The sequence below is a fragment of the Corvus hawaiiensis genome, chromosome Z (assembly GCF_020740725.1).
Source record: "Corvus hawaiiensis isolate bCorHaw1 chromosome Z, bCorHaw1.pri.cur, whole genome shotgun sequence".
NCBI classification, from domain to species: Eukaryota; Metazoa; Chordata; class Aves; order Passeriformes; family Corvidae; genus Corvus; species Corvus hawaiiensis.
In genome coordinates, this window is record NC_063255.1 from 62,907,582 (window position 1) to 62,927,106 (window position 19,525).

Genomic DNA, 19,525 nt, shown 5'->3' on the forward strand with positions numbered 1-19,525 from the left:
CCACACTTACAGTTCCTTGGCCTATGGCAGTGGTAGATGTCAGGACGGAAAGCACAGGATGCTTGAAAACCTGACTTTGGAGATTTGTAAGCAATAAATTCATCATGGTCATTTTATCAAAAACTGTTTCTCAGGCTGTTTTTGAAAAGCTGGCATTTTTTTTATCATCCATGGTCACTTTGTTCAAGTGCAGTGACTGGAACAATGTAATTTTCTTTCTCTCTGAGCAATACTAATCAGTGGTAACTTTTATGTGAAAGAAGCAAGTGTCGAATATGTAAGAGTTGATGCTAAAGAAGCTGTAGAGGAGATAGGATTCATGCAGAGAATATTGTTTGTGTGTCTACTGTGGGATAATCATATCTCATGTTGCACTTTTCTACCTAGCTGGAAACTCACATAAGAATTGTCCTAATTGTAGAAGCAGGTCATTCTGCCTTGGCTTTTCATAGTTTTCCTGGGTTTCAGATACTGAAAGGTATCTGAAGGATAAGGAAAAGTTTTCTCACGCTGGATAAGAACCACGACTGAGGTGAACTCTCCGACCATCCCTGTATTGAACGTTATGAAAACAGAGACACTTTCTACCGTGTCTGGTCTCTACTATGCTGTTAGTGAGAAGGTATTTAACATATTTTGTGAGGTTCCTGTGCCTATTCTCAGATGTATGGGTCTGACTAGTGGCTGGGTTATTGTGCTTTCCAAAAACTTGAACCTGTGAATGTATTTTCTGACTGTCAATCTCTCAATTTTCTTTTCTTAAAACACGGCTGTGTTTTAATTTTTGCAGTTAATGAAAAAGTATAATCCATTGAGCAACTACTAATCACCTTAGATAAAGAAACCTTTTGTAATCATTCAACATCTCCTTACCTTATTTAAATTAAAGAAGAATCTTCAGGAGGCACATGTTTTCTATTTGAAGTGTGTTTTAATTTTCTTTTTAAAGTCTTCAGAAAAATGTATATACATTTAACTTCTTTTCTCCTTAAAATTGCTGGACAAGAAATTAAATCAGCAAAATTCTACCAATTAAATGTAAAGTCTCTACCCTATATTTCCTGGTTCAACAGACTCCAAAAAAAATCTGTCCTAAGACACCCTGTTCTGTCTTGCTATCAGTAGATAAGATTGTTTCTACCTCTGCATTCTCATTTTTTTCCTCTTTCTAAATAAATGACAAGAAGCAAAGCATTTCTAACTTTTCTTCTCTTCATCCAGATGTCCTATTTAAACCTTGGCAACTGGACAGAAACATAAAACAGAATGGAAAAAAACTTTGAAAAATCCCTACATCTTCTTTTGTGTCTTGCCTTATGTACTATTTTAGGTTTTATTCCTATTTTCTTTTTTAAATGCTAATACCTAAAGTCCAAAGAAACCCTGCTCCATTATCCACCTGATGTGACTTTTGTACAGTCATTTTTTATATTCAGAAAACTAGTATTTCCATATTTTGCAGCCCATTCATGAAAAATACCATTACCAGTTCCTCATTTGTCTATCTTTGAAGTGGCTTCAGTTGAACAACTTGTTAGGACCTGAGGGACAGAAATGAACAGAAAGACGCCTTTTTATTTGCTTTGGTTCAGAAAACCAAATTTCATTGAATTGCAACTCCCAAAGTATTACAGTTGATAGCTGGACTATATCAGAAGTCACAGAAAACTACAAATTTGCATTAAATGGATGGTTAGCACTTTTCAGTGTCACAAAGAAAAGTAGGAGAAGGATGGTCTTCCTTCAGAAATGCAAACACTAGCTTTTCAGATATAGGTTTATATCCTCTCTATAGCAAATGCTGAAAAATACTGCCATAGTTGAGCTCATTCCATAGCTTGGAGTGCTAAACATCCACTAAATGCAAGCAACAAGCAGATACTAATTTCAGCCCCTCAGGACTGAGAAGGTTTAAGCTTGCCAGTTTTTTAATCTTTTTTCTTTATTTCTTTTTTTTTCATTCAGCTGGTATCAAATGATTCAAACCAGAATGTGATGTAGCTTATTCAAATGTGTGTATATTTTCCAGTAGCTTGGGTATGCAGTATGAATTTCCAAACAAAACATTCCATGTATATAGGATTTCATCGGGCTCAAAATGGCAAATTTGGATTTTTACTCTCTTCTGTTTCACTGTTTGCCTTTTTTATTGTTGTTGTTGTTGTTGTTGTTTGTTTGGATGTGGTTTTTCTGCTCTTGGTGGGGGTTGGGGGGTGTTGTCTACATGTCTAACATACATATTTCCTACTCATAGAATCAGGTAGTAATTTCATAATTAGTTTACTTATTAGTTGGGAAAGTCTAAGAAAGAGAATGTCTTCAATATCAGATATCATGAAATCTGATATTACATTTTGAGTCCCTCCCAGGGTCCCATTGCTGAGGGTGTATATAGATCAGTATACCATAGACTGCAACAACTTGGGTGGTAACACAGTGACCACCATTGACAGGTGAGCTGCATTTCAATGTCTCTGTGTAGGCACCTAAGTCTTTCTAAATGCAATGGAATATGGAGTATTCCATATTCCCAAATTGTCTTTCAAAAAGTTTGTATGGCTTAGATAAAAAGAAAGCACATTGGGATTTGTTGATTTGGGGTTTTTTCCTTTTTTTTTCTTTTACTTCTAGGCATTGCTACACTAACATATTTTAGTGCGCTTGCATGAGCTAGGAGCACACAGCCATTTAGGACTGAAGCTTTGCAGCTTTTTAAACTGCAATAACTCCCTTATTCTGTAGTCTTATGTCTGTACCCAAAAGCTGGGTGCTGTTTAAACCTTCTCCAGTTGTTCTCTGTGCTTCTGGAGCATTCCAATTCTAGTGAGGTTTTCACAGCTCCATTCCTATGCTCAAAGTATTTCTCTTCATGTAATTTATTCCTGGCACCATTGGCTCTTCGTGATTATTCAGAGCCAAAAAGTCTTAAAAGAATTCTGCTTCCTCTAGTGCTTCACTTCGTACTGATCAGAAATGTTGAACATGATCCCCTGCACAAGAAAACATGCCATTTTTATGGGAGAAACATGAAAATGAGAACATTTTACCTACAAGATCTCCTGCGCAGCTGGAAAATAGGGTGTCATCATCTGTCACAAAAGACTGCCATAGATCTACAGACTGAGAAACAAATGCAGAAGGGTTTTATCAGGATAATTTTACATTTTGGATGGCTGTACAGAAGAACGTCTTGAGCTGAATAAGGAACTGCTGGATCATCTTCTCTCAGTAAGTGCTGAATAAATACATGTGAAATTTTTTCTTGGGAGTCCTAGAGGTGAATTTCTGGGGAAGCCGCGGCGAGCTGGTCCCCAAAGCATTTAGGGGAAGATTTTAAAAAGTATCTGGATGATCTTGATATTTCAAGTCATGGAAGGCCCTAATTCTCAGCATAGTGTTGGGGGGAATAAGGCAGACAGGTGTTCCTACTCGGAACCTGTTTTTTTTACAGTTGGGCAATTTGGAATGAGGGCCTCAGTGCGGGAGATCTGAAAGTACTGAACTGCAAGCCTATCCTTGTCACATCAAGACAGTTATTGTACCTTCCACTAGTTCACTCAGTTAACATTCATGTTCTTGGGAAAGGAAATATGCAGAGGGATATTTCCGGAAATTTGCCTGGTATAAACCACTTAGTAATAAGCCTACTTACAATGCGTTAGATGACCGAGGCAATCCTCCTTTCATACAAGGACAAGACCCTGGAAAACAAAACTGTATCTACAAATAGGTAGTTGTGAGTCTAGGAGATTTTTATGTTCACGTATATATGAGACATGGACACAGTAAATTTTCAGCGTATGCTTGCCTGATGCTTTACTGAACCTTCAGGTTCTCCTCACTGTAGACCAACATTTTCATCCTTAACTGAGAGACATCTTATCCAGTCAAGGATAACTATTTATAATTAATTAATTAATTATATAATTGCTATTTTCTATTCGACTTGCAATGAGGTAATGTGACCAGATGAGGTTATCTCCAAAGTGAAGGAAAACTTCTGTTCAAAAGAAATAGATACTAAAAAGGGAAAAAAAAATCTAGCATCCAAATTCACCAACTGCAAAAATGATAGCTTCGACCATGAGGAGTCAGGTATATCCTTTCTTTAGTCTCAAAGCTAGACCAGAAGCATCTGAACTGTCTTAAAGTTACCTCTGTGCTATCCCTTGTAGAGCATATATTCAGCAGATTCTATGTACAGACATGGATCAAATGAATATATCTTTTGAATTACTTTCTTCAGCTCTCATTTGGATTTATCAAAGATGGTAAATGTACAAGTGGAAAAATGCACTTATTTTCAGGGACTTGTTTTGAAGAGATCTACTTCCTAAGTCAATATTTCAGAGAGTAAGCTGTAATACAAATCCCCCGTTGTATATTTTGAGATCTCAGGACTCACCGTCACCCAGAAGTGAGCCTTTTTTTGACATGATATAATAAGGCAGAAAAGTGTTTACATCAAAACCAGTGTTTTGATGGAGGAATTAAATGAAGACTCCAAAGAATACTCAAGTTCCAATGTTAATTGAAAGTAGAATCAGTAATATCAAAGTCAGATACTCCCTACACAGTTTTACATGAAAACCCACATCTTTCTAAATGTACCTAGAACCTGTCTCTTTTAAGTGCAGATATGAGAGCTTAAAACTCACAACTTCTTGTGCTTTTATAGGTGTTGTAGGGGTATTTGTTTACTGTCATCATGAACTATGAACAATGAAGAAAACCCCATATGTACAAGAAATATAAAATTTGGACCAGATTTTAAACTCAAAAGAATTATGAACACTTTCCCCTGGTGATTAAAGTAATCCCTTCCAAGCATCCAAATTATGGATTAATGTCAGCATATCAAAATGAAGCCAATCTTTTCAAAGTAAAACTGTAGGGTACATTGCAAAGGGTTAGGCAGACAGCAGATTCTCCTTAGTAAAACTGGATGATTATGTAAAATGCAAATAAAAAAGAGTTTCCAGCACATATGGCAGCAGAATTTGAGAACTGGTGTCTGCAAGAGTGTGAGAAAAGTTGTTCCTCCTTTTAGCTGCTGGTTAGAAGGAAAAACAGTCCTGAAGAGTTTATTCATTGTCTTCCTGGATATAAAAGCCCTTTATATAGAAGGCCTTTTCCTGCAATACAGGCCATACCTTCAAAAGAGTCTAAATTTTAATTTGTCTTTTATCTGCTTAATGGTTCATAAGCTTCTCTAATCTTGTTTGTTTTAATCACAAGGAAATGAGGACAGACAGTTATCACAGCAAGGTGCACCCTTCAATATGACTGACTTATTAAAAATTATTAGTTGACTTTCTTATTATAAATTCGTATGTGAAACAACTGCAATCTTTTTGTATATTTGAAAAGGTTACAAAAAGAAATTTCGTTGTTTTAGACATACAAATTCTAGACAATGATTCCTCATGAATTATTTGCTACAATGATTCCTCATGAATTATTTGCTATGCTGTTTATAATTTGGATTTCCTAATCTCTTGTTTATCAGGTAATATAATTTTATTTCATTATTGGATATAAAAAACCTTGAGAAAGCATGAAGAACACAAAAAAGAATCACTTGTAGGAAATATATTTATTTATTTATATAAATATTTATACACACTTAAACTCCAATTTCTGCAACAGTCTGTGATGACATTTTCTTTTGACAGACTGAACTGTTGTTCACGTCAACAATTTCGAAAAAAATTAAAATGATACAGTATTTTTTAAATTGTAGGGTCTTCTTGTACCTCAGCCTGTGCCGATAAATACTTACTATCAGCACCATTATTTTCATTATTATTTTCTGCTGTTTGCTGCCTTGTTTTGTCCTAAGTATACAAGTATACAAGCATACAATTCAGTTATAATACACAACATTTGCAAAAGAGGGAGTCAATGATTTCTTAAGCGTACATTCATATGAAAGGTTAACAATTCATTAGAGGCTGGTGTAAATCTCAAGAAGTAACTACAATTACAGTGTATATTAATTTAAGCCATTACTAATAAAAGAGAAAACCACTATGCTCTCAGAACTTTTAGAAATTTCCATTATTTTATTTTACTGTTATGGAATGAGTGTCTAATTTTATCATATTGCCATGGAACATGAGGATATTACCATATGTTTCTTTTTATGATAAAAGTGTAGGCAGATATTTAAGTACAGTTAAATGAACTAATTTATCTACAAGCTACTGGTATCCTTCTCTTTTAGCGTACTCACTTTAATTCAGTTCATACTTTCACCCACTGGCTTGCCAAAATACTATTTTCAATAAGGGATTATTTAGATATCTTTTTCTGTTCTGAATATTCATAACAGTCTTTAAAAGGTGAAATTGCTTTTTAACGTAAGGAACCACCCCAAGCTACTCCTTCTGCTCTGTGTTATTAGACCAGGTAAGAATGGAAGTACCTGATGCTTAACTAATAATGGACTAGCAACAGATAACCTTGGTCTGTACATGAAATGCTTAGACGGCTAAAAGAAAATAAAATATCACATAGCAGCAGGAAAGATGAAGCTATGCTACTTACTAATGATTTCTCAAATAAAAAGTACTCTTCTGATTACTAGAAAGCCAGTTCATATATACTGGTAAACATAACTAGTTTTCTGTCATAATTGGCTCCTAATAGCTGGGCCTCTCTTATGCTTCTTGCCTAGATTCTTCAAAAGTTAAACTTTGTTACAGTAAACAATTAAGTCTTCAAAATAAAACCTATGGAAGCAGCCATTTTCATGTCAAAAAGCTTTTCTAGATAGTTATCCATTGTCAGCTTTGCCTCAGGATGGAAAACTAACGAATTAGTTGCTAATTACTTAAACCCGCTGGCTCCTTCTGAAGCAGTTTCACTAATGCACGATTTAAACACCACACTGTGCTGTTTGTCCTTTACAAAAGGTATCTGTTCCTTGCCATTGTGTCTGCTCCATGGTTTGGAAAACATCATGTAACTCTGCACTTAAAAGAAGGCATTACTGGTAACAGGAACCCAGTTCAAGATAAATTACTCATGAAGGAGGGGGCAGAGAGAAGGAATAAATGGGCTCCACATTTATTGAAAAGAATAACCTATTGCTCTAGAAATTTGCTTCTTGATCCTATTTTCTTTTCATATTGCTACCCAGTTGTTACATGAGTTGTCATTGTGAAGAAGATAATTATTTAACTAGGAAGGGTCTTATAACTACAAAATCAGTGTCATTTTACCAACTTAGAGACTTTATAAGATTCTCTCTTTTACAAAAATCCCCATGTAAATGGAGGGGGAAAAAATACTATTTTTTTGGAAGCCTTTTGAAACCAACTATTTCTGCAAAGGCCCATGGTCACACTTCACTTTATCTTTTAGATGGGGAATAAATGCAATCGATCAAGAGTAATTGTACTTGTTAAGTGACTTTTATTTACAACAATAAAAAAAAGAACACCTGCAAAACAGTTTTTTTAAAGCTTGAGAAACATTAGGACTTTCTACCAAAGCATAGAATAAGTACAGTGTAACTTTTAAGACTAGCTGGAGTGAATATAAAACATTCATATTAAATATTTGATGAAAGAGTAGCATGAAAGAACTCCTTTTCTTTTTAATACAAATAATTGGTGAAGTAATTTTAAATAGTGAATGAAATAATTTCATATTTGTGAACAAATATAAAACCTGACTTCTCAAATAGGCTAAAGACAATGAAAAATTGACTTATTTCAATCTTGTATAGGTAAATTGAACCTTGCACTATACTAACAGCCAAAACACTCAAGCTTATAGAAAGAATTTTCCAGAGAGCTCTATCCACCATGAGAGTTTTAAAAAGCATTTTTTTAAATGTTACATGACAGTTTAGATAAGCTTTCATTTAGGAAAAGTATCATGCTCAACATTCTCATTTCTTTACTTCATGTCTTCTTAAAGAGATAAAGTAGATAAACATTTGTTGTGATTTGCTGGCGTTATGTTTTGTCAAGATATAGTTCTGATTTAATCAACTTTTTCAAGGCACAGGAAAATATAACAAGCAATTATTTCCCTAAATACTATCCATTCTTCTTAAATGAAGCATTACTTCCCAAAACAAAACTGGATTAAAAAGACAGTGTTCATTATTTTTGTGTTTAATTATAGAGAGTATGCATGGATTTCCAAGCACACTCCACATCACACATGAGCTTCCAGATGCATTCTACATTTTACTGCCAATACAAAAAATGTCACATTTACAAGGCTTCCAAGGGAGCCAGGTAATCTTTCTTATGAAAGTAGGTAGTGAAATATTTTGAAAAATAAAACCTGTAAAACTGGATCACTTTCAGAGTCTTTCTGTGAGCTCCACTATCTTCTCCAGAATTCCTGGACTCAACCTAATCCATGAAGGCTAAATAATATCTTAGCCACAATACAGGTTTTAGGAGTTTTTCCTCCCTATGGACTTTTCACTTGCAGTTGTTTCTGAGTGTGACCCTTACTTAGCTTTCTCACCATTTGGTAGTGACAACTTTTGTATTACAACCTTATATGCTGGTCACCTCTCTATAGGCATTTTCCTCTTAGGAAATGCAAACTAAATGGTGTACTGAGCTTGCAAAACAAAATACTATGCTTTTTCTCTCAGCCTTCTAGGACAGAGCATTGTTCGCGCTACCTTTGACACAGGTTCCCCTGAGTTAAAATTCTAGCTTACTACAGCTGGAGTGTCTATAATGCTGTGCTTTTATCTGCCACGAGAGCATGTGTCCTGTACAGATGGAGGTATGCTGCTCATAATTTGGCTGTATGGCTAGCCAGAATAGAAAGAAGGGCATTTTCTGTTTTTTATCCAAATAATCAGAGGAATGAATGCAAAGGTCTTGTCTTATTCATTAGCATGAATAACAAGCAGTAAAATCTTAAAAGAAACAAGTAAAAGCCCACAGAAAATCCCAAACACTAAATGTAGATGCTTAGTCTTACAACTATGTTGCACCCCAAACTTTGAGTCAATTTATTGTAATGCCAATAGGGATTGAATTCAGTGGAGTGAAACATTATGAAGTCCACTTGAAATATGACAAGGAAAAAACCACATCAGCCTGATTAATTCACCTCTTAATGACTGAATGAGTGGCAAATTGTTAAGAACTTGGTGCAGCTAGCATCCAGTAGACACTGAAACAGCTCTTAGAGTCTTACAGGATTGCTCGCACACTTTGTCAAGACCATTTCTGCAGTGGCCCCTCACACTGTAACACAAACCTCACACATTTAGTTCAGCTCTGCAGAGAAATTAATCTTCCTCTAGACTGGTGCTAAGTGGGACCTGTGGTTTATATAAATAAGAACTCTGACTTCCTCCTCATTTTAAAATGGGTGAAGAAAATGGCAAAGACAATACAATGCATCCATGGTCCTGCTTTCCTCATTGTCATATGCATTACTCGGAAAAATCCCCAAATCTGGGCCCTGTGAGAGTGGAATCCAGGGTGGAAATTGCTAGTGCTTAGTGTGCTGGCTTTTCACTGTTCAGTGCTCTCTGGCACAGCCACTGGCTCAGTCATCGTGAAATAGAGCTTGAGCCCTACTGGGGGAAAAGGAATGACAGTGCTTAACAACAGTTTTTCAGTCAGGTAGCACATGGTTTTGGGAAAGAGAAATCTGGAAATTCACTGGATTTGGGTTCTAGCCAATAATCTTGTTTCATTTTACAGAAGGAGGATTTTCCCTTACAAAAATCTTGATCTGTATTAATTTTTCCAAAATCTAAAGCACATTTATCCTAAATAAAACATTACTTATTAACTGCACAATTAATTAATTAATTTCCTTTTTTAAAACTGGTCTAATTATATAAGAACATAAATCCATACCTAAACTTTAAACTCAACACCTCATTTTTAATAGCAGCACCAGAATATGTAAAGCTCATATCCCTAACTCTAGGGGAAGAATATACTGCTAATGCTATTTAATGCATCTACTCTTAAAGAGAAACTGACCTATTTTTAAATTATACTTCCATTTTAGAATCAGAGCAAGAAATTTGGTATCTCCTCTGCAATTTTCTTGAGTCCATTTTAGATTTAAAAAGCAAACAGGAACATTGTATTTCTAAGCATATCTAGGTAACTTTCAATTTTTGCTCTGAATCTGTCATGTGTGAAGAATACTATTGGATGACAAACTCTCTCAGAGAAAACTGTTCATTTTTTTGCTATGGAGCCATTCTATTCTACACCATGTAAGTTATAGTCGTGGGTTTTGATCTCAGAAAATTGGGATCAACCGATAGGTGGAAGATAGGCATTATATAGTGTTACTAAGATTCTCTACTAACTCCTCCATCATCCAGTGCAATACTTGCAGACCATGTTGGTACACACAGATGTTTCTTCACAAAGGAAAAAAGATTAGTGCAAGTGAGGAATAGTAAAATATTTGTCTAATTCTCTTGTCTATAACCAACTTGTAGTTATTAGTATATATCTTAGTTTCAGCTGGCACTGAGTTAATTTTCTCCCTAGTAGTTGTGTCTTGGATATAAGAAGTGAACAGCAAATAGAAAATTTAGGGCTAGGAAATAATATTTATGCAACAAGTTTAGCTTAAGGAGACCATGCAAAATATTCACTTTCATGGAATCATCTTCTATGCTAACTATTTGGATTGCTTTGAGTAGATAGAATATTAAGATTCTGTATGAACAGGTGCTGCCTAGTAAACATTTTCAGCACTGATCTAAATAGACTGAATGGGACAAAAAATTCTCAGGGCTAACAAAATTATCCCTATGCTATCATTCGCTCTGCATTTCATGGCTGTGGTAAGCACACTTTTGGAACTTCAGTGTGGCAGTGGTGGACCATATGAAATTGATTCACACCTTAAAGCTCAGTGAATAGTTCCAAGGAAATTACACACTTTATTACACTTAAGCACAGAGAGATGAGCAATAATGAAATGCTAATGTGTAGCAGCCATAGGGTACTGATTATTGACATAAATAGTAGTTCAAGAAAATGGCTTTTTTTTCTTTTATGACTGAGCAACAATCCATGTAATAAGTTTAGCCATCTCTTGATTAGAAAATAATGTAATAGGGTAGCATTAAAAAGAAGAAACATGTACATGTACATATATTAGAGGTACAGAAAAGATCTGCTTAGAATATGGACAAAGGAAATATAACACTTCTCCATAAGGGAGATGTGAGCTACAAAAAAAGTGACAGAATTAATGTGAGTTGTCTTTGTTTATTCCAAATTATTTACATGTTAGACCTATATTAGGAAATGTTTTGTTCTTGAATAAGGTCTGATATAATATGCATTTTGTTTACTTTCAGTTCATTTCATAGATGGCACTCTCAAGGCAACTATCAAAAGCCTCTGAAATAGATAGCATTAAAATTTCTAAATGCACTCACATTTTACTTGAATTACAAATGACACCAAATTTGATATATAAAACAGATATGAAAACATGTTGGTAAATTTAGAATCTGGACACCTGAAGCTTTAAGGATGGAATTATAGAGACTGCAGGATTTAGACACAAAAATCCAAGCAGAGAAATACATCTAAGCTGTTCTAATCTCCTAAGGAATCTTGACAGAAATTTGTGTTATATGTCTCCTTAATTCCTTTGTCATGCTAGAAGCCAGAAAAGGAGTGGGATTCTTCTCCATCCCCAGAACACCATGGTAAACAGAACTAATATATCACAATCTTAACATGACTTATGCAGCTGACATCTTTTTGGCAGTATGTGCTTGACTTCCCTTTCCTGGGTGCTACTCTCATTGTGCCCAGGCTCTGGGTGTACTGGCTGCAGACCTCTTAGCACTCTGAAACAGAAAAAAAAGCAGAAATGGAACTGAGTCAGTGGAAAACTCAAGAAAGTTTGGAAGCATGTTCTTTGCTCCTGAAAATATACTGATAAAATATAATCAAATATCCTGATGGGATAGTATCATATTCTAATTTTAAGTCGTATTTAATTCCCGAAGCCTGTTAATTATTGCAGCAATAAACTGTTTTAGCAAGTGTGAACAGAAGATCTAATCCTCAAGCACTGAAAATGATAGCTCTACAGAATTCATGAAATAAATATGTATTTTCCACAATGATTTGGTCATTATCCTTCCCCTTCTGTAATTCTGTTAACTTCTTTCTTTTTGTTTAAGAATCATGTTTTTCTCCTGACTCGACTTTAAATTATGAATGCCCTGGATTTTTTTCTCCTTCCTTTTGCATAGCACAAGCCAGCTTGTGTAGCTCTCCAGAGACTGCTGCAAAATTGTGTTTACAGACAAGACACCATTTTTGACTAAGTGATATCTCACATAGCCATATGATTTTGAATTTTCTTTGCTTTGTAGGAAAACAAGTCAACATTTTTCAGGCACCTAGAGTCCACTTTTCTTAAATACTTTGATATGCATCTACTTTTTAAAATAACATATTATATAGCTATGGTATAGATACAATTTTAACACTTTAATACATAAAAATAAGAAAATATTTTTAAAATATATTTAATAAGTATAAAATATTTTAATTGTTAATAATATCAAATAAAAATAATATAAAAGGGGAAGTTTGAGAGAAGCAGCCTTTAGGAAAAATTAATGTCTACAGTAATTAAGCAATGAAAGACAAGTGGGAAGCTTCAAAAATTATTTAAATAGCCATACATTGAAAAATGTTTGAAATATTTCATTGCTTCACAGACTTAGCTTGAAGTCAGATAGTATATAATGACTAGAGCAGAGACAGTTATCTAAAGTCTTGCTCAAAATTGTTGTCATAGTGGATAACGACATGGTTTGGGACTGAATATACATGAGCATTTTGGCGTTACATAGGAGAGTTCCTCTAAAAGGAAGCCATTATATTTGTTACCTTTTTTGTTACTTCAAAATACTTTTTAGTCAAGGTTTCCTTCTTTGGGACAGAGCTATTTCAGTTAGGCAAACAAGTTCAAGCTTTCAGTGACAGTGCAGGATGCTTCGGCATCTTACAATGGACTTAATTGTCTTCTCAGAAGTGGTTACCAAAAGCCCAGTTTAGAGGTGCCCTTCTGATGGACTGGTTTTAACTCATTGTGCATTTTGATAAACAGGGAACAAAGGGAATTTTTCCTTCTCGTTTATTTTCCAAACCTGTGGGGTTCTTTAGTTGACTTTATTGATCATTCACAATGCATAGAAGGAAAATCTTTTTTTTTTCCTTTCTTTTTTAATTTTTAAGGTAACAGTTACACCAAAGAGAAGATGGGTCTTTTATTTATGCTACTTGAAAGTTGCTGGTTTTTGCAAGCGGTATGGGCTAGCTCACACCAGAGATATAGTCACTATTTCACAACTGGGTTACAGGTTTTTTTAATGAAGTTCAACTTCTGGTCATCAGAAGCAAGACAAGGAGTTAAGCAGTGTACCTCAGAAAATGTGCACTTTTGAAATGTAGTTCCTTTATCGGTACCATCAGAATCAGTTGCCAAAATTGCATATTACAGGTGCAGTGCACTTGCTGAAAGTATTGGATGAATTCCCATCAAAAGCTAGATCTCTGGATGTTCATGGTAAATGCTGTGTGTGCTCTGGTGCTTAAGGACCTCTATTAAAAATTCATGAATAGGTGATATTAGTTTATTACACATCCAAAGGTTTACAGAGTCTCCTGAAGACCCAGGCAAATCATCTTTCTGCTCTCCTACAGACAGTCTGTTACCACACCTTAAAATAAAGCTTTTTAGAGGCAGAGGGAAAAGCCTCCAATTTAAATGCAGCAAGCTTTTGCTTGCTTGAGGCAATCAGAATGTGTTAGAGGGGATACTTCTTCCTTTTACAATGGTCCATTTTTACCCAAATTGACCCATTTAAGAAAATCTAAAATTGTCGCATAGGTTTGCTGAGATGCTGTCTATTTTCAGGGTAAGAAGGAAATGAGACTAGCTCTCATATTTAATCCAGAAAAAAAAAAAAAATAGAACACAACTGACTTCAAGATGGCTTCCTCGTCCTGCAGGCAGGCTGCCTCATGAAAGGACTCAGGATATAGTGGTCATATCAAGTGTTCATGCAAATTTGGAGACTGCTGTCACAGGAAGAAATAAGGCCAAACAAGCAGAGTTTCTCACTGGAAATTACAGACTTATATTGTGCACAGTCAGGGAGCAGAACAGAGTGGAAAAAAAACACCCTTAAGTATAATAATTTCTTCTGGGTAAGTAATCACTAGGTAAAATGAATATCCCTTGCTTGGATTCCAAAACTTTGAGACGCCAGATTTTTTTTCCACTTTCTCATAGGAGAAGGTAGTTAGATGACGTTTTTTGTCCAGTCTCTGCCTAAATACATGTTCCTCCTTTAGTCTGCCCATGAAGCCAGTGGACGACAAACTTCCTTGTCATGTGACATTTTCTATGTTTACCAAACAGCAATCTGAACCTAATGAGGTTAATTTTTCCATTTTCAAGATACAATTAACAGATAATGCTTTTGTGATGGCATCTTTGATGTGCACATGTACCAGCACCATAAATTTTCTAAAATTACTGTGTTTTTCCCCTGTGGTCAGCATAAAATAACAAAGGACTCGAAGAGGTAAGACTTCATCTGAGAAAGCTGTGCAGCTAATCTAACAGTTAAGTCTGAAAAAGTAAAAAGGACAAACATTAAGAAAATGCCTACTTATGTGCTTTATTATTTGACTTCATCTTCTCTGCTTTTTTTTTCAGCTGTGGTATGGGGAAAACTAGATTGGGCTCAGGCTGCTTCTCTGAGAGACTAGGAGAGGTCTCTGCCAGTTTGTGAGTTTGTACACCGTGACAAAAGAAAACTTCAAAAGGAATTAATGTTGATCCCACTTTGGAACAACCAAGGCTCCAGAGGAGAACCATTTACTGGAAAGAGCACTCCCAGATCTAGCTCCAAAATCATTAAGAGCTTAGATCATAGAGTGGTTCTTAAACTCCATTGCATGTTTTCCCTCCATATGTGTTTCTTAATTGCTAATCTCCTGAATCTTTTGAGGTAAGTGTATATGTTTCTCTACTCTTCCTCTTTTATATTTAATCTCATGCACTTCTGGAGTATCTGATCCATAAAAGTCATGTAATAAATACAGCCATTTCTATTTTATTGTGACCTCTCTTCTTTAAAATGTGTTTCAGATGGAATGTTTTAGTGTTTAAGACTAAACTCTTTTCCTATGCTTATGCTTTATTTCACAGTAGTCATACCATCTCCTACAATAGTAGAGAGCTCTTCCAAAGGCTTTCTGAAACTTATGAGATTCTCTGTTATAAATTATGGTTGTATTCTCCACAGAAAACTGAAGACTACTTTGCGCAAATAACGGCACAGAAGCTCTTGTATTTCTGCAGAGCTGCTGAAGGCTTCTTTCCCTCCCAGTTTGCCTGCTGCTGTCAATCTAAAATCAACTGGAGTCACCAGCTGTCATATACTCATGTCATATCTCCCTTGCTCCCTGCTTCAGTTGTGCTTTCTGGAGCATTTTAAATTTCTTAGTTTCAACTAATTTTTCAAAGAACTTGTTGAGTCTTGTAAGAGGGCTCCAGTATCTTATAGCTGCAAAAAAATTAATTTCTAATTAGCTAGCAGTTGAATATTCCCCTGTTAGAAATTGAAACCAATCATCTGCAGCTTTCAGTTTTATGTTACATATCTCAAATATAGAAAAGAGAATACTGCATTGTCATAACAAATGTCACTAATCACAGGTGTGGGCTTACACCAATATTTGCCTGTAAGTAGTTTAACAATGCACAACTGAGGAACACACTTTCTTTTTACCACCATTCTTCTGTTTTCCTCATCCTTACAGCTTGTCACTGTGTTTCCAAACAGAGCAGGAAGTTCATAAAAATGGTTGAATATTTGGCCATTTCCAATGTTAATGGAATATTTTTTTCATCTTCCCACTTCCTTACCTTCCCAATTTCCCTCTCACTGCTTATGGTGCAGGTCTTTGTTTTTTCCTTCTTTTTTTTTAAATTAGGGGACAGCCGGGATAGATGGACAGGAAGGAAGGAAGAAAGGAAGGAAGGAAGGAGAGAAGGAAAGGGTCAGTGTTCTTTCATATGTTATTGAATACTTAAAAAAGAGTAAATCCCTCAGAAAAATACAGCAACTGTATTATGGTTTTCAATATGTAGTTTACTCGTCTGGACAGACTGTTCATCAGTTTTTCTGTAGCTTAACCTTTGTTGCACATGCCCACACAAAAATTTCAGCCATGTTCAGTTTCATAGTAAAAGGAGACAACCAAAAGAAATTTGGTTTTACATTAAAAATTTTGGATAAATTTCTTGGTATTCAAACAGCTCCAGGCCAATGTCCATAAAAAGAAAAATTCCAGTTTCTTGCAACCCACTGGCTTTTGTGTTTTCTTTCACATAATCTGCATTCATAATGGGCCTGCTGAGAAGAAATAACAAGTGGCTATCCAGATAACATAAATATGGGAAAACATCACTCCAAGGATTTTGTTTTGATTATATAATTGATTCGATGCATTTCTTATTGTAAAATTATCCAAGACCTGTAATATATGCCTCTAGTACAATAGTTTGCTTTAGAGGCTTGAGTATTATTCATAGAAATGAATTCTTCAAAACAAGTCTTATGTCAGAAACATTTCATTAGAAGTGATATCTGTGCAGAGAAACTTAGATTTTTCTTGTTCTAGGACCTCGCTCCCAAAAGTTTCTGCTTGCCAAAGTGATAATAGAACTTGGAGTTCAAAGTGCTTTTGACTGAATGCCAGGTATTTTGAGACCCCTGCAGCTAACACATCGCTGCATGACAAATTATTTCCACTAACCCCTTTGGAGCAGTCTGTCAGTTTGCCTGTTAAGTTCCTAGTTACTGGGAGGTCTCTTGAAGATTTGAAGTGTAAGACAACATCCACAAAGACATCTGTGGACAATTACTGGATATTTTTGCACTTGTAAACCTTTTCTGTTAAGTGCTTCTGTTTGGAAATGGAGGGATTCTCTAATTTATGGAGTAGAAGTATCATTTATTCCTCTCAAGTTAGCATGTAATCACTGCTTCTCATTCACTGCTATGACTATGTTAAGTGCTACCAAGAAGCATTTAAACAGTATACCTTCTTGCTAGAATGCATTAGTTGTCCAGTGAGGGAAGATGGTTAGGAGGAAAAAAAAGAAAAAAAAAAAAATAGCACAAAAAGCCTCCTAACAAAACTTCTTTTACAACGGAAAGATTGAAGTATAGCTTTTTGTTCTGAAAGAAATATTAGAATATTCATTCTTATCATAGAAAATAATTTTTCATCTTCTGACATTATAAGTTTCATATTAAAGGTTCCCTTAATCATCCTTGAAAAAGAAAAAGAAATACCCAGCATGCACCACATGTTATTTTCTTAAAGTGATCTACGTTCTGAAGTTTCCCTGTAGGGCATGTTGGAAAATATTGGAGGGAATCAAGCTCAAAATATAATGAAGTATTATTTTTATCATGTAATTTCACATTTAATAGTGAATATCATCCATTTGATGAAAGACACCAGTGCTTGGATTTTTTATGGTCTTGGCTTTTTAGGGAGGGTTTTATGGTGGGATTTTTTTTGGTTTTTGGTTTTTTTTTTTTATAACCAAAATTGCAGAGTCCATTTCCTTTCTCTCTTTTCCTATCAACAGGCATCAAAAAGCTTATGCTTTGTGGGAAGTGGACCATGAACACCTAGGACTTGGTGAAAGCTGAAATATGTAAACTTGGGCGTTCCAAGTGTAGATAACACACAATTATTTACATTTACATTGCAACAGTCCAAGTTGTGCAAGAATGCTCTCACACTAAATCCATCAGTGTAATAATTCTGCAGCTTTCAAGTTCACAATTGGATAAGATTGCTGTCATTTGTAAAATAAAAATTTTTTACATTATTCCCTTCTGTTACAGAGAGCAGTAGGAATCACAGTAATTTCAAATTTGTTACTGTTTAAGAAGCAGGGTCATAAAGGGAAGTTTTGAGTTTCATATAAATGTGGAGAGATTTCTTGTCATACACAATGCCTATAGGAGTTTTAGACCACCTGTAAACAATACCAAGCTCTTGTAGACTCTGCAGATTCATTCTGGAGTTAGCTGAGCATCAGAAACTGCTAGATTCCAGTGAATGATAAGGTATATTCAGCTGTAACTGTATTTTCCTACCCAACAATGAGAATGAATTGCAGGAAATTGAAAGATGAAAAAATTGAATTGTAGGAAAATCAGAAAGAATTGGACAAACTTTGTGTGCCATCAATGTATGTGTGTCCTAAGCATCCAGTCATAGTAGAATACATTATTCAAAGATGATGCAAGCTTCATTCTATTATTTCTAGTCCAAGCAGAGGTAAAAAGTATTTTAAATCTCAATTGGAAACCTCTTTTCAGAAGAGTGCTGGTTGATATTTTCTAGCATAAGCGTTTCACATAGATTGTATCCTTAAGCACAGGTTTTTATCAAAAACAATTTTGCGCTATTTTCCAGAATAAGCATACTTTCTTCTATGACATGTATATTTGCAAGAGTTACATGAACTGAAGCAAATTGTTGGGCTTTATGTACCCACATAACAGATTTCCCTACAGTATAGATTACTTGAAAGCATCACACCTAGCTTTCCCTTTTTACATGGTTGCCATATGGAAGCTAGACAAATTTGCAGATGCTTTCCTTATCTTCATGGAACTCAGTAGACTATGCACAAACTACTGAACAAATAATCTTTTACCCTACAGAGAAAGCTGGTGTCAGCACTTCCATTATTTTAGCACAGTGTATGTTTGTTCTCTAAGATTAAATCCCGGTTTTTATTTATTCTTACAAATATTGTCCCCTGGGAACTGAGGACCAACAAGATCCTCACTGTTATCTAATCCAGGTACAGGGAGGCTTTCTTTCCTGATCCTGATTTCTAATGCAAATCCATAGTAGCACATTCTGGAAATCTCCACAAAGACACAGGGAAAATAATAAAATTAATAAATAAATAAACTCCCAGTGTTCTTCTTCTTTCTCTTTGAGAATAAAAACAAAAGAAGAAATAACTACCGAACAGATGTTAGCCACACTACTTAATATGCTACAAGAAGGCGTGCTGATGTTTCAGTAATTGCAGACAGAGCTGAACCTGAATGGAATGAAGCAGACATTCAGCAGAAATGTTCAACTCCCACAGAAATAAACTTGTGGTGTAGACAGAAATATTAGACAAAGTTGGTTTGAAAACCACATTTTAATTATTAAAACTACTTTAACCAATGTATTCATGATCCAGAACTTTTGTAAGTCTCGGCTTTCGCACTCTCAGGACCATAATTATATTTACTCATGAATATAATGTAAAAACTTCTCACAGACTGTTCCAGAAACAATCCTTTACCATGCAGTATATCTATATGGTAGTTTGCAGGAATGTATCAGGTGCTAACTTGAGCCAGTTGGGAAAAGGCAGCCTTTTCTTTATTGAAGCTAGTAGATCGTCAAGTTATTCA

The 19,525-nt window shown here is 35.2% G+C and overlaps 1 long non-coding RNA gene across 2 annotated transcripts in view; it reads left to right on the forward strand.

Annotated features, from left to right (window-relative positions):
* Nucleotides 1-2,956: 2,956 nt before the first annotated feature.
* The window catches only part of LOC125320469, a 74,687-nt gene continuing 58,118 nt past the window's right edge, over nucleotides 2,957-19,525 (forward strand). The window contains exons 1-3 of one of the 2 annotated variants that reach the window (XR_007201122.1): nucleotides 2,957-3,228; nucleotides 14,728-15,022; nucleotides 16,011-16,064. This is a non-coding gene — a long non-coding RNA (uncharacterized LOC125320469). Of the gene's footprint in view, nucleotides 3,229-14,727; nucleotides 15,023-16,010; nucleotides 16,065-19,525 lie in introns of those variants that run through there. The other variant, XR_007201121.1, reaches the window with a different exon arrangement.